Raw genomic sequence first — 16,333 nt, forward strand, 5'->3', positions numbered from 1 at the left:
ATCTCTTCAAGAAAATCAGAGATACCAAAGGAACATTTCATGCAAAGATGAGCTCGATAAAGGACAGAAATGGTATGGACCTAACAGAAGCAGAAGATATTAAGAAGAGATGGCAAGAATACACAGAAGAACTGTACAAAAAAGATCTTCACGACCCAGATAATCACGATGGTGTGATCACTGATCTAGAGCCAGACATCCTGGAATGTGAGATCAAGTGGGCCTTAGAAGGCATCACTATGAACAAAGCTAGTGGAGGTGATAGAATTCCAGTTGAGCTATTCCAAATCCTGAAAGATGATGCTGTGAAAGTGCTGCACTCAATATGCCAGCAAATTTGGAAAACTCAGCAGTGGCCACAGTGCTGGAGAAGGAAATGGCAAACCTTGGAGTGAAAAGGTCAGTTTTCATTCCAATCCCAAAGAAAGGCAATGCCAAAGAATGCTCAAACTACCACACAATTGCACTCATCTCACATGCTAGTAAAGTAATGCTCAAAATTCTTCAAGCCAGGCTTCAGCAGTATGTGAACCGTGAACTTCCTGATGTTCAAGCTGGTTTTAGAAAAGGCAGAGGAACCAGAGATCAAGTTGCCAACATCCGCTGGATCATAGAAAAAGCAAAAGAGTTCCAGAAAAACATCTATTTCTGCTTTATTGACTATGCCAAAGCCTTTGACTGTGTGGATCACAATCAACTGTGGAAAATTCTGAAAGAGATGGGAATACCAGACCACCTGATCTGCCTCTTGAGAAATTTCTATGCAGGTCAGGAAGCAACAGTTGGAACTGGACATGGAACAACAGACTGGTTCCAAATAGGAAAAGGAGTTTGTCAAGGCTGTATATTGTCACCCTGTTTATTTAACTTCTATGCAGAGTACATCATGAGAAACACTGGACTGGAAGAAACACAAGCTGGAATCAAGATTGCTGGGAGAAATATCAATAACCTCAGATATGCAGATGACACCACCCTTATGGCAGAAAGTGAAGAGGAACTCAAAAGCCTCTTGATGAAAGTGAAAGTGGAGAGTGAAAAAGTTGGCTTAAAGTTCAACATTCAGAAAACGAAGATCATGGCATCCGGTCCCACCACTTCATGGGAAGTAGATGGGGAAACAGTGGAAACAGTGTCAGACTTTATTTTTCTGGGCTCCAAAATCACTACAGATGGTGACTGCAGCCATGAAATTAAAAGACACTCCTTGGAAGGAGAGTTATGACCAACCTAGATAGCATATTCAAAAGCAGAGACAGTACTTTGCCAACAAAGGTTTGTCTAGTCAAGGCTGTGGTTTTTCCTGTGGTCATGTATGGATGTGAGAGTTGGACTGTGAAGAAGGCTGAGTGCCGAAGAATTGATGCTTTTCAACTGTGGTGTTGGAGAAGACTCTTGAGAGTCCGTTGGACTGCAAGGAGATCCAACCAGTCTATTCTGAAGGAGATCAGCCCTGGGATTTCTTTGGAAGGAATGATGCTAAAGCTGAAACTCCAGTACTTTGGCTACCTCATGTGAAGAGTTGACTCATTGGAAAAGACTCTGATGCTGGGAGGGGTTGGGGGCAGGAGGAGAAGGGGACGACAGAGGATGAGATGACTGGATGGCATCACTGACTCGATGGACGGAATGAACTCCGGGAGTTGGTGATAGACAGGGAGGCCTGGCGTGCTGCGATTCATGGGGTCGCAAAGAGTCAGACACGATTGAGCAACTGATCTGATCTGATCTGAAGCAACTTTTACTTCACCTGCTTGTTGCAGCTAGAGAAAAGCATAGCAACGAAGACCCAGAACAGCCAAGACTAAAATTTTTTAAATGGAGATGGTAAAGAGCATCCATCAGCCAGGAAAATCACCTGCCGTCTCCTCACACTCTCTCCCCCAGTGCTTGAGACCAACTCCATCGTCCCTGGGGTTTTTTTTAGCTCTGATAGCTTCACCCCCTGGCCTGCCCCGCTGCCCAGGAACCCACCTGTTGAAGCATGTGACTTTATTAGGTGGAGACCCAATGCTGCTCCCCACCTCATCGCCTTTTCAGATCACTTCTCCTGGGCAGAGCCAGGCATTCCTTTCTCTGCTCCTAAAACCGTCCTCGGATGTCTGTGTGTTTGTCCTGCCTGGGTTCCTATCCTCTGTCTCCTTAACGACAGCTGCTCACAGAAAGTCACCGTGCCTTGTTCGATGCCCTGTGCCCCCAGCTTTCAGAAGACATCGGTGGACAGTAAACTGCTGGAGAGGCCTTGCCTTCAAGAAGCTTTCAGTCTATTGAGAGATGAAGTCAAGGAGGGGCTTGCCCAGAGGGAACAGGGCAGTTCTGCTGACTGCCACTAGGGGGAGCACCAGTCAAGGTCCCTGCCCACAGCTCGTTTCAGATGGAACCAAGGATCCCTTGGCTGGACCAGGGGTTTGAATTGTGCCTGGGACGAAGGAGGCTGGGGAAACCATCACTCATGAGGCGGTCATTAGAATCCACCGTGCTCTCGGCCTCACACACACGCACCCAGTGTTTTCTCCCCCAAGACCTCTGCTCCCAAGAAAATAGGATGTGTTGTGATAAGGTAGATGGGGAGCCATGGACACACGGATTCTCCAGAGCTGCCCTGGCTACTGGCTGGGTGGTGCCTGGGCCAAGAGTTTCATTTCTCTAACTGACAGACCCCTCGTCTGTTCACAGGGAAAATGAAACCCCTACTACCTCTATGGTTTTTGTAAGAAATAGAAAATCCGGGTAAATAAAGAGCATCCCAGCATTTACTCTGGGACATAGAGTAAATAGTCACTGACCGTCAGCTCCTACTTCTATTCCTGCTATCATAACCTCTACGACCACAGCCACTGTAGTGACCGCTGGTTCCGAACGCCAAGAACCTGGCATCTAAACAGCCCCTCTCCCATCACCATCTCTGTCTGAACAACTAGCTTTGTCTGCTGACGCTGATGTGGAAGTCTCTACAGAACGTGCTGGAGGGTGCTGGAGACACCCACCTTCTTCCCTCTGTGTCCCTAGAAGGACAGATTTCAGGCTGGGGGCTGCCCACGTCCACCCTTGAAAGAATACCAGGGGACCCAGCCTCCCCCATGAAAGACCACAGGGTGACCCTGGACACACACACGTCTCGCGAGAGCAGCCTGCGTGTCCATCCCCGGCACATGTTTGAAGGTGTCCTTCCTTCTTCCCCTGACCAGTAGACATTAAGTGAATGTTGCTCAGTCGTGTCCAGCTCTTTGCGACCCCATGGACTATACAGTCCATGGAATTCTCCAGGCCAGAATACTGAAGTGGGCCGCCTTTCCCTTCTCCAGGGTATCTTCCCAACCTAGCGATTGAACCTAGGTCTCCGGCATTGCAGGCGGATTCTTTACCAGCTGAGCCACCAGGGAAGCCCAAGAATTTTGGAGTGGGTAGCCAATCCCTTCTCCAGCGTATCTTCTGACCCAGGAATCAAACCGGGGTCTCTGGGGTCTCCTACATTGCAGGCAGATTCTTTGCCAGCTGAGCTATCAGGGAAGCCCAACCAGCAGACTTGCCCCGTGATTATTCCTGAGGTAAAGTGCCCGTCTGTAAACTGTAGCCTCAGGGACGCCTGGGCAGACTCCACGTTCACAGTGGACCTCAAACCCCAGGTCAGGCAAGACGGTCTCTTTCCTTGGACGCAGATGCCGGCGACAGCATGGACACTCCTGTGCCATGTGGGCACGGAGTCTGGGGGCCTTGGTCTGTGCTGGAAGCACGGCTCTGATCAGCAGAGCTCCCCTTGAGCTTGGACGCCGTCACGTGCCGTCTGTGGTCGCGGGTGAGTTACTGCACCCCCCACGTGCCCGACAGCTCTTGGCCTGTGTGTGCTAAAGGCCGTGTCGGAGTCCCAGATGAGTGGACCTCAGCAGCACTGCCCGCATCCTAAATGTTCAGGGCGTGGCCTTACAGAGCCTTCCTTCACCCTCAGACCGGACTCCCAGACAGACGGTGGAACCATGAGCGTTTCCAGAAAGGGAGCCCAGAGAATGAGGACGCGTGCACCCCTGTAGCATGGTCCTTCGGTAACAAGGGCCGGATCTGTATGACTCCAACCTGTTGACTGTAAACAAAGCACCTTCGTATTTAAGAAGTTATCGTATGTAATAAGGATGTTCCGCAAAGGACCTATGAAAGCGGGAGCAAAGCCTCCACTTTTGGCTACACTCTGCTGTTTTTCAACCTTATCAGTTCATGCTCATCTCATTAAGCAGACTGCTTCATTACAAGCAACGCTAAGGTGCTAATTTAATTCCCGCCAGTGACTTTTTTTTTCTTCCAAGCTTGTTTACCTGGGAAGCCATGTGTAACTAAAGAAAATTCCCACAGGCTAGCAGGAGGAGCTGGGGGCGGGTTTTCTGTCGTGTTTCTCCAAACCGGGAGTCCAAAATCTCTGGGCCCCAGAGGTTTAATTACCGGGTACAACCTGCTGTTTGGGGGTGGGGCTGGGGGTGGTGCGGAGTGGAGGCCTCCAGGCCAAGCTGCGGCCCAAGCTAGAGGGACGTCTGTGGCTCCCTCAGACGAAGAAGGGCCACAGTGTCTGACCAGTGGTGGGGGGGTCTGCGTTCAAATTTGGAGCTTGAGGTGGAGCTTCCCACCTTTTCCAGTAAATTTGGTGTGTTGGCAAGATTGACCTTTCTCTCCACCCCTCCGGGCCGAGAAGGAAAAGGAGTCACCGGGTGGTTTTAGCGCAGAGACGGAGGAAGCAGCCCTTTGGAACCTGGAGATTGGTTTTTGTTCTGTGACCAGCGTCTGCCACAAAAGGGGACGCCCCCTCCTCCCCAGCTTTCAATTAACCCTATGTGAGACGGGCAGGGGATTAAGAAGCCTGGCTCAGGCCCCATTCAGAAGGTTCCAGGGGGGCTTCTTCAGAAGATTCTTCGGAACAAAGGTTGCCAAACTAAGTAGCTTTTTTTTTGTTGTTGCTTAGCTCTGCCCTATTGTTACGGTAAAAGCGACCTTTTCCACTTAATTGGGGCTTTAGAATTTTGCCTCTATTGTGTTTGTCCTAAGAAATCCCTGGCAGAGGAGCCCTGTAAGCTTGTGAACACAAGCCTTTCTGCAGTGACTCCAAGGCTATTTGTGTATTTGGGTCCAGTGAGGTAGGTTATTGTAATAAAAATATTCCTCATAAAATGCTCATGGCAGCAATAATTAGGTTTCATACACTGAGTTCCTGTTATGGATCGAGTGCTGTGATCCACGCTTCAGGCATTTTGTTTCCAACATCACAATTAGCACGTTACAGACCAGAAGGGGAAAGTTCAGGTGGAAAGGTAATTCCCTCCCCCTTCCCAAGGCCAAGGCCCACTCTGTGGGCCACAGGATGTCATTTATAACAATTTTTGGTCCTGCATTTTTTGGTTCAACCCTAGATCTCCAGTGAGTCACACCCGAATAGACAAGAAACTAAAACACCCATCTGTTTATGCGTGCGTACTCAATTGTATCTGACTCTTTGCAACCCTGCGACCTGTGGACTGTACCCGCTGGGCTCTGGTCCATGCAACTTTTCAGGCAAGAATACTGGAGTGGGTTGCTATTCCCTCCTCCAGGGGATCTTCTGATCCAGGGATCAAACCTGTGTCTCTTGCATCTCCTGCCTTGGCAGGCAGATTCTTTACCACTATTGCCACCCGGGAGCCCTCTGTTTGTACACACAGCTCACTGTGAAGACGCCTATAGGGAAAAGAGGGGAAGCACAGATGCAGGCCTGGGAGCTGGGGTAAGACAGCAGGGAGTGGTGAGGCCTGAGGCAAACCAGAGCTGAAACTTCTTTTAAAGATGCTTTCGTTCAAATTGATTCTGTTTATGTATCTTCTAACCACTAACCACTTCTAAGCCATTCTAGGTCTGGGTTTGGGGACTGGGCCTCCCAGCAGGAGACGCCTCTGTTCTGTTGAGAGCACCAAGCAGATGTAACAAAGTTGGAGCCCTCAGACCCCTCCCTCCCACCAAGGTGTTTGGGTGCACGGGGCTCTCATGGCCAGGAGACTCCAAGCTCAGATTCTGACTTCCCTGCAATGCTGGACCAGGGTCTTCAGCAAGTCAGCCCCCAGGCAGGACAGGCAACCCCTGCTCCCCTGTACCTGGCCGGCATCACCCCTTCTTGCTGTCAGCCTCACCTGTGTGGCCACTTGAGTTTGTCACCTCTGAGCTGAAGGGACCAACCTTCCCCGGGACAACTTTTCTATGTCAGGTCCAGGGCAAAAGAGCCTTCAATTTCACCTCCTGTCACAGGAACAGTCCGCACACCTAATTCACAAACCAAGGGCCACAGAATCTTGAACTCAGTAAGGAAGGTGTTGAGAGGCTCAAGAGCATCCAAGCACACATCTCATAAATGCTAAGCCAAAGATAACAACAAAAAAAATGATATCCAGCTACAGGGTGTTCAAGAAGATCCCGCTCATGTCCTGTGTTTATGTGGATGAATGTGCACATTTTATACTGAAAATATCTTGAAAATTGGGCTTCTCTGGTGACTCAGTGGTAAAGAATCTGCCTGCCAATGCAGGAGATGAGGTTCGACCCCTGGGTTGGGAAGATCCCCTGGAGAAGGGAATGGCAGCCCTCTCCAGTGTTCTTGCCTGGGAAAATCCCATGGATGGAGGAGCCTGTCGGGCTACAGTCCATGGGGTTACAAAGAGCCAGACATGACTGAGCCACACACACATGTCATGCAAATAGGTTGGTAACTGAGGGTCCTCTTTAGAGAGTCCCTTATGTTGCATATTTAAACTGAACTTAGATGAAGAGTAAGTATTCTGGTTTTCACCTTAAACTATCCAGAAAACTTCCATCAAAAGACCTGGATTGTCTCTCTGCCAAGGGAATCAAGGCTTTGTCTAGGATGGGGGCTGTGAACACCTGCCCTTCCCAGAGGCCCTTCAGTGACCCATCGAGGGGTTTAATGCCTGTTAGTAGATCAATCGGGATTAATCGATAACAATTAAATTGAATTTGGACATTCCACACCATTTTACAGAGTGGAAAATTCATTTCACAACTGAAGCACTTATAGGAGATGGAAGTTAGACTCTGAGCAATCTCAGCCCATGGAATTCTCCAGGCCAGAGTACTGGAATGGGTAGCCTTTCCCTTCTCCAGGGTATCTTCCTAACCCAGGGATGGAACCCAGGTATCCCACATTGCAAGCGGATTCTCTACCAGCTGAACCACCAGGGAAGCCCAAGAATACTGGAATGGGTAGCCTATCCCATTTCCAGTGGATCTTCCCAATCCAGGAATCAATCTTCTAACCTAGGGATCAAACCCAGGCCTCCCGCGTTACAGGCAGATTCTTTACCAGCTGAGCTACCAGGGAAGCCTCTGAGCAATCTCACTGATTAGTAAAATGGCCAATGTCCAGAAAAGAAATAGAAAATAACCTCTTACACTGATTTACTCAGAATCTCAAAGCCTTGTTGTAAATGTCCTGTCCTGACATTGTAAGTAGTGCTGCAGTGAGCATTGGGGTGCATATGTCTTTTTGAATTAAGGTTTTCTGAGGTGTATGCCCAGTAGTGGGACTGCTGGATCATATTGTAGTTTTTGGAGAAGGCAATGGCACCCCCATTCTAGTACACTTGCCTGGAAAATCCCATGGGCAGAGGAGCCTAGTAGGCTGCCGCGAAGAGTCGGACACGACTGAGTGACTTCACTTTCACTTTTCACTTTCATGCACTGGAGAAGGAAATGGCAACCCACTCCAGTGTTCTTGCCTGGAGAATCCCAGGGACAGAGGAGCCTGGTGGGCTGCCGTCTGTGGGGTCACACAGAGTCGGACACGACTAAAGTGACTTAGCAGCAGCAGCAGCAGCATTGTAGTTTTATTGCGTTTTTTTTTTTTTTTAAAGAAATCTCCGTATTATTCTCCATCGTGGCTGCACCAATTCACGTTCCCACCAACAATGAAAGAAGGCTCCCTTTTCTCCACACCCTCTGCAGCGTTTCTTGCTTCTAGATTTTTTCCTAATGACCATTCTGAGTGGTGTGAGATGATACCTCCCAGTAGTTTTGATTTGCATTTCTCTAATAATGGGCGATGTTGAGCATCTTTTCATGTGTGTTAGCCATCTGTATGTCTTCTTTGGAGAAATGTCTGGTGAAGTCTTTCACCCAATTTTTGATTGGGTTGTTTTTCTGATATTGAGCTGCATGGGCTATTTGTATATTTTGGAGATTAATCCCTTGTCAGTTGCTTTGTTTGCAAATATTATCTCCCATTCTGAGAGCTGTCTTTTCATCTCATTTTTTGTTTTCTTAGCCATGCAAAAAAGATGATCAGGACGCGGGGCGTTGGAGAGATGTCCAAGAGGGAGGGGGTAAATAGACTTACGGCTGACTCATTTTGTTATGCAGCAGAAACCAACACAACACGGTAAAGCAACTATATTCCAATTAAAAACAAAAACAAAAACCCTTAGCTCTCTCCTCTGTCCATGGAGTTCTCCAGGCAAGAATACTGGAGTGGGTAGCCATTTCCTTCGCCAAGGGATCTTCCCCACCCAGGGACTGAATCCAGATCTCCTGCCCTAGAGCAGATTCCTTACTGTCTGAGCCATGAATGGAGAATGGAATTGGGAGCCAAATGAGGCCACACAAAGGACACTGGGATTTCTCTGGAACTCTGGGGGAAAGAGGTCTTCTGTCTTGGAGCTTACTAATTAGAACTATCAGAGGTAGCCTCTGCCCTGCCCTCTGGGCATTGTTTGCTTGTGAATGAAACCATCTCATTAAAAAAGCAGACCTGAGAGAGAGGGGGCAGAAACAACGAAACAAACACAAACACCCGTGGATTTCTGTTGACTTCATCGAACCCCTAGATTCAGCTGGGAACAGAAGCAAAATCGTGTTTTGATCCCCGTGGTTACCTGACCCCCAAAATGTCCCTTCACATCTAAACCAGTCTGAGACATATTTGCCACAAGGCAGTTTCTGACTCACAGACACCGCTTGTGACCTGTGTGTTTTTATTTAACCTGCCCCTAGTGAGTTCTGTGCAAAGTGGTACTCAGGGGCTTTTTCTCAATGTGCCCGGCTCCTGGGCCCAGGGGTCTGCCTGTGCACCCAGATTCCCAGGGCAGGAGTGGCCCCATTTCCTTCCACACCAGGGGGCCATGGATTTTGATTTGGGGACAAATTCAGAGTCTCACAGGTCTCTCTGTGCAAATGCCCCCACATCACGCTGCAATGCACGGTCCTGTGAGAGCCAAGTGATGCAAGTATGAACACTTGGGACAATGCAGCTTGACCATTACTGCCCGCCCCAGCATTCCAACCTAGCTTTGGTCTTTAGCTCAGTGCCTCAGTGTCCCCATCCAGGGTGGACCCAGGCTGGCAGTCATGGAGCCCCGTGGGAGGGTCTTGGTGCCCTGGTCCCGGTGAACCCTCCTGCTCAGCTTTCTGAGCCAGGGCCCCTCTGATGCCCTCAGTCCTGGTGTCTGGACTCTGCATTCCTGTTTTGGTTCCCTGATCTTGTTGTTGGGTTCCCATCCTGGGGAGAACCACAGAAATCTTGGAAGCCTCTGAAGCCTTTCCCAGAAGTGGACAGCCTTTCTTTCTACATGTGGTCAGACAGGGCTGTCTCTACTGCAGGTCGGGCTCTGAGTGCACCAGGATGCCCAAGTCACGTCCCCCGTCCCCCAGCAGGGTGATTGCAATGCAATGGAATAGAAACAACACAGGATGCTTTCGGGGCAGGAAGAGAAGATCCTGAACGAGCCCCAGAGCTTGTTGGAGGAAGCCGCAGCTAAGCTTGGTCTTAAGCAAAGAATACAAGTGGTACAGGCTGCCAGCTACAGACAGAGGGTCCCGCAGAAACAGATGTGATGACAGGAGCACCAGAGAGCCAGCAGGAAAACATGAGCACACAGCAGGCTCCGCATGGAGCAGAGGGTCCGGAAACGAGACCAGAGGGCACAGGGGAACAGGAGACAGGTCTTGGAGGCTGGAATCAGCCTGGTGGTCACAAGAGGAAGACTGAACACAGCCCTAAAGGCAGAGAGGAGGCTTGACAGTGTCAACCAAGAAAGGAACAGTCATACCTGCCTTTTCAAGAGTTCAGCTAGAGGTGCCATTTGGAGGGCTTTTCTGGCGATCGAAAGCAGGTATCTGTCCAATATGAACCCTGTTTGCCACGGGGCTTCCCAATGACAGGCCCCACCCAGTGGGTCAGACATCTTGGAGACTGACACCAACGTGAGTATGGCTCAAGGTCATTGGACTTTTTGGGCATTTGTAGCTAGGCTTCATGCAGACTGGCCCCCAAAGTCCCAGGCTCATTCCTACATCTTTCTGTCTCTGAGATCTGTCACCGGGATCTCACTTCACCCAAAGCACAGGCCACCTGGGCCGGGGAACCAACCGGGCGCCCACACTAGCCTCATGGCTGATCAGATCTCAATTCATGGCAACATCAGCACACATGATTTTGCTCTGTTCCTTCATTCTGCAAAGGATCTGAATGGCTAACTGGATTCCCTGCGATAATAACCTAGGCTCCATGGCCTTTACAGGTTCACACCCATATTTTGTTGCTGTTTTCTATTTTAAACCACTGTGATAGCCAGTGCATAATTTTTAGGCGCTCTGCTCACCAGATCCTGTGCCAAGGACTCAGGACACAAAGGTAAACAGGACACAATTCTGACCCCAAGGAGCGCAAACCTGTTGCAGCAAATATTTAATCACGTTTTTCAGTGAAGAACTGAAATGCCAAGTGGTTACATGATCTTTCCCAAGACCACGTAGTTCCCTGGTAACCCCAGGGCGGGTTCTGAGTTAGAAGTCAGCACCCCAGGTCCCCTGGCATATTGTGTCGCCACCATCCCAGTATTAATCTGGGGGCGCCATGGAGAAATCGCCTCTGGGGACGAGCTAATCCGACTCTGGTCTGCTGCTGACACCTCTGAGAGCCTGAGCCAGAATCCCCCAGCTGCTGGATTCTTTAGGAAACCAGCTCCCCAATCTTAGAGGTGGCTTTCTGACCAAAATGCATCGTCGGACTAGCTCACGCTTCTTAAAAAGGAATTAGAGAAAAGGCAACAGCATTCAGCCATCAATCTGCCTGATGGCAGCATCCAGTCCCAGCAGACTGACTTCCGCTCTCCTAACACGGCAGAGACAGGACCTCAAAGCCCGCGGCCGGTCTCACCTGAGCTGGGTCTCAGCCCAGGCTCCCTTTGTCCCAGCAGCAGTGGGCTCCAGCTGGGAGAGGTCCGTGCTCCAAAGTGGCTGGTCTGGGAATCACAGATGCAGCTTCACATTTCCCTTCTCCAAGCGATCGTCAAAGCCTCTTCCAAGCTGCGGAACAAAACCTAGATGTGGAAACCCTCTCCAGGGCTGCCTGGGTGCCTGGCATCGCTTGGCACACTCAGCCCCGTCCGGGCTCCAGCCAGACTGCTGACCTCGCACTGGCGCTGTGTGATATAACTCGCTCGCACGGGGAGGCATTAACTGTCTCGTCCCCAAGCTCTGAGCCCTCACGTGTCTCCAAGATGCAGGCTTCTGTGATGCCACTGCTCTGACGCCCGGTCTGCTCTCTGCCAGGGCTCCAGCCATGCAGGGGTTCACAACCCATCCCCTGCAAAAGATGCCAGCCAAGAAATCATCGTGTTCAGCCACGATTAATTCCAAGGCTTCTGTTAAAGTTCCTCCCCTTTATTTATGAAGCCAATAAAATATGTTTTCAGCATTAAGGTATGTGTCAAGATTCTAGTGTTTTCCCATAAATACCTATTCATCGAAGTCATTTTAATCTTAAAAAAAAAAAAAATCCAGCAGTCATTCCTTCATTCCTGCATGTCATGTTCTCATTTGATTTATATGAGTTTAAACTCCATATGGAGAGGATATGGTTGACTGGGGAGACATGGTATTTTTTAAAGTGAAACCACATAGGAAATTAATAATGCACATTAGAATAGGGATTATGTTATTGGAGGAACGTGAGAGACACAGAAGAGGGGCATAGACCTGAGACCAGGGGGACCTGGGTCCCAGTGCCAGTTCTAATAGTCACTGAACTGTGCAGATTCATGCTGGTGACGTGGTTCTCGGGCTGCACTGTGCACACAGGCTTGCAAGCAGTTAGGCTAGTGGGTTGCCAAAGTCCCTTCAGCGTCACCCTTATAATAGCTTTCCTTAAAAGCCATCTTCTTGTAGCTTTCAAGGCAGCATGGCCAACAGATGGGCAATCACTGGAGTTACTGAAGACTTACAGTTTTCAAGTCACTCACCCTTCTGAGCTCTGTGACTCCGCCAGAACTTGGAAGACGTAGATGCATCAGCGTCCTCGTCTACATGACAGGAAAGCACTGCCTGACGCTGGGCTGATCCAGGTGCTGTATGAACTGAATGAGCTGACGCATGCAAAACCACCATGAACAGGATTCACTCCACGTCATTGTGACCTGTCTTTATTACTCTTTGCCACGGTCAACCCGGCTCTTCCCCAGCTACCTTTATGGTTATTCAGTTATAAAGTCACTTCCTACTCTTTGTGACCCCATGCACTCCAGCACACCAGGCCTCCCTGTCCTTCATCATCTCCCTGAGCCTGTTCAAACTCATGTCCTTCCCGTCAGTGATGCCATCCAACCGTCTCATCCTCTGCCATCCCCTTCTCCTCTCACCTTCAATCATTCCCAGCATCAGGGTCTTTTCAAATGAGTCAGCTCTTCGCATCAGGTGGCCAAAGTATTGGAGCTTCAGCATCTGTCCTTCCAATGAATATTCAGGGTTGATGCCCTTTAGGATAGAGTCATTTGATCTTCTTGCTATCCAGTGGACTCTCAAGAGTCTTCTCCAGCACCACAATTTGAAGGCATCGATTCTTCAGAGCTCGGCTTTCTTTATGGTCCAACTCTCACATCCATACATGACTACTGGAAAAACCATAGCTTTGACTAGATGGACCTTTATTGGTAAAGAAATGTCTCTGTTTTTTAACATGCTGTCTAGGTTGGTCATAGCTTTTCTTCCAAGGAGCAAGCATCTTTTAATTTCATGGCTGCAGTAACCATCTGCAGTGATTTTGGAACTCCCCAAAAATAAAGTCTCTCACTGTTTCCATTATTTGCCATGAAGTGATGGGAACAGATGCCATGATCTTTGTTTTCTGAATGTTGAGTCTTCAGCCAACTTTTTCACTCTCCTCTCTCACTTCCATCAAGAGGCTCTTTAGTTCTTCTTCAATTTCAGCCATAAGGGTGGTGTCATCTAAGTATCTGAGATTATTGATATTTCTCCCGGCAATCTTGAGTCCAGCTTGTGCTTCTTCCAGTCCAGCATTTCTCATGATGTACTCTGCATAGAAGTTAAATAAGTAGGATGACAATACACAGCCTTGATGTACTCCTTTCCCAGTTTGGAACCAGTCTGTTGTTCCATGTCCAGTTCTAACTGTTGCTTCTTGACCTGTATACAGATTTATCAGGAGGCAGGTCAGGTGGTCTGGTATTCCCATCTCCTTCAGAATTTGCCACAGTTTTTTGTGATTCACACACTCAAAGGCTTTGGCATAGTTAATAAAGCAAAAGTAGATGTTTTTCTGGAACTCTCTTGCTTTTTTGATGATCCAGTGGATGTTGGCAATTTAATCTCTGGTTCTTCTGCCTTTTCTAAAAAAAACTTGAACATCTGGAAGTTCACGGTTCGCATACTGTTGAAGCCTAGCTTGGAGAATTTTGAGCATGACTTTGCTAGCGTGTGAGATGAGTGCAATTGTGCGGTAGTTTGAGCATTCTTTGGCATTGCTTTTCTTTGGGGTTGGAATGAAAACTGACCTTTTCCAGTCCTGTGGCCGCTGCTGAGTTTTGCAGGTTTTCTGGCATATTGAGTGAAGCACTTTCACAGCATCACCTTTTAAGATTTGAAATAGTTCAATTAGAATTCCATCACCTCCACTAGCTTTGTTCATAGTGATGCCTCCTCAGGCCCACTTGACTTCACATTCGAGGATGTCTGGCTCTAGGTGAGTGATCATACCATTGTGATTATCTGGGTCATGTAGATCTTTTTTGTGTAGTTCTTCTGTGTATTCTTGCCACCTCTTCTTATTATCTTCTGCTTCTGTTATGTCCATACCACTTCTGTCCTGTATTGTGCCCATCTTTGCATGAAATGTTCCTTTGGTATCTCTAATTTTCTTGAAGAGATCTCTAGTATTCCCCATTCTATTGTTTTCCTCTATTTCTTTGCATTGATCGCTGAGGAAGGCTTTCTTATCTCTCCCTGCTATTCTTCGGAACTCTGCATTCAGATAGGTATATCTTTCCTTTTCTCCTTTATATGTTAGTGAAGTGAAAGGCAGGACTTTACAGTCCATGGAATTCTCCAGGCCAGAATACTGGAATCGATAGCCTTTCCATTCTCCAGGGGATCTTCCCAACCCAGGGATTGAACCCCAGTCTCCCACATTGCAGGGGGATTCTTTGCCAGCTGAGCCACAAGGGAAGCCAATGTGTTATCTATGTACTAAATACTTTCCTAGAGTTGAATGAAGAGTTGCAGGAAAAATAAATGTCTGTTCTCACGGAAGCTAGCAGACAAATAAAAAGACTTTCAAAAACACCTCCACACAAATATCACATATCACATATATGCACAGATAACAAAGGCAATTGTCACCATGCACTGATTAATTTCTGTCACAAGTAGCTGTTGTTCTCGCTCTGTATTATACCCTATCATGCCTGGAGAATGGATTATGAAGCTACATAAAACACAGCTCAAGCCTTCGGGCAATGGTAGGATAAGAAAATATAGTAAACAAGTGAGTGCAGTAAAATACTATTTATGCAGAAAATATTTAGACAGTGTGCTATATATTCATAATTTGATATTGAGTGAAATTGATATCATCTCATGTAGCTAACATTCTAGAAAAGATAGGACACGAAATGAGAAAAGTAAGAATATCCTAGTGGCAGGAGGAAGACCAAGGGGTTCCAGGGTGGGTGTTCCTCTCTTATACAGAGGGAATATTTGTGATGATTTTAAAGACATGCTTCTAAGTCCTTTGGCACTCCACTCCTAACACGTGGAGTCCAACTCATCTCCTTTTGAATACATGTTGGAGTTAGTAACTCACTTCTAATTGAATGTGACAGAGGTGACACCATGTGACTCAAGAGGCAAGCTCATAAAAAGTAGGACTGCTTTGCTTGGCCCTCTGAACCTTGAGACCCTGACCTGGGAACCTGGGCACCATATTGTGGTGAAGCTCAGGTGACATGGCTAGGTACCACGCAGGGGTCCTGGTCGAAAGACCCAGCTGAGACTGTAGCCAGTGACCACATTGGTCACCAGACCTGAGGGGGTGAGCTTCTCAATGATGCCAGCCTTCAAGCAGCAAAGGAGCCTTACCTCCATCAAGTCCCACCCAAGTTTCAGGTCTGTGAGTGGAATGGATGTGATCATTGTTTCAAAACACACAGCTCTGGGGTGATTTGTCACACAGCCAGAGTCACCTGAGCCATATCACATGGGTTTGATAACTTTCTGCATGTTGACAGTGGCTATGAGAAATATCAACAACCTCAGATATACAATGATACCAGTCTAATGGCAGGAAGTGAAGAGGAACTAAAGAGTCTCTTGATGAGGGAGAAAAAGCTGGTGTGAAACTCAACATTCAAAAAACTAAGATCATGGCATTTGGTCCCATCATTTCACGGCAAATAGAAGGGGGAAAAATGGAAACTGTGGCAAATGTTATTTTGTGGGGCTCCAAAATCACCGCAGATGATGACTGCAGCCATAAAATTAAGAGACACTTGCTCCTGCCTGGAAAATCCCATGGACGGAGGAGCCTGGTAGGCTGCAGTCCATGGGGTCACTAAGAGTCGGACACGACTGAGCGACTTCACTTTCACTTTTCATTTTCATGCATTGGAGAAGGAAATGGCAACCCATTCCAGTGTTCTTGCCTGGAGAACCCCAGGGACGGGTGGGCTGCCATCTCTGGGGTCGCACAGAGTCAGACACGACTGAAGCAACTTAGCAGCTGCTCCTTGGAAGGAAAGCTATGACAAACCTTTTGGTGGTGGTGTTGCTCCATCACTAAGTCACGTTTGACTCTTTGCAATCCCATGCACTGCAGCACTCCAGGCTTCCACTCTCTCCCAGAGTTTGCTCAAAGTTGTGTTCATTAAGTTGGTGATGCTATTTAACCAGCCCCTCCTCTGACCCCCACTTCTCCTTTTGCCTTCAACCTTTCTCAGCATCAGGATCTGTTCCATGAGTCAGTTCTTCACATCAGGTGGCCAAAATATTGGAGTTTCAGTTTCATCAGGCTTTCCAGTGAATATTC

General features: G+C 48.1%; 1 long non-coding RNA gene across 4 annotated transcripts in view; it reads right to left on the bottom strand.

Moving 5' to 3' along the window:
* LOC100847972 (uncharacterized) overlaps window positions 1–11,617 on the bottom strand; it is a 93,198-nt gene extending 81,581 nt beyond the window's left edge. Inside the window, exon 1 of one of the 4 annotated variants that reach the window (XR_009496541.1) lies at window positions 11,174–11,617. This is a non-coding gene — a long non-coding RNA (uncharacterized lncRNA). The remainder of the gene's footprint in view (window positions 1–11,173) is intronic. The other 3 variants (XR_009496543.1, XR_009496542.1, XR_009496540.1) reach the window with 3 other exon arrangements.
* Between the last annotated feature and the right edge of the window lie 4,716 nt (window positions 11,618–16,333).

The sequence above is a fragment of the Bos taurus genome, chromosome 11 (assembly GCF_002263795.3).
Source record: "Bos taurus isolate L1 Dominette 01449 registration number 42190680 breed Hereford chromosome 11, ARS-UCD2.0, whole genome shotgun sequence".
Taxonomy (NCBI): Eukaryota; Metazoa; Chordata; class Mammalia; order Artiodactyla; family Bovidae; genus Bos; species Bos taurus.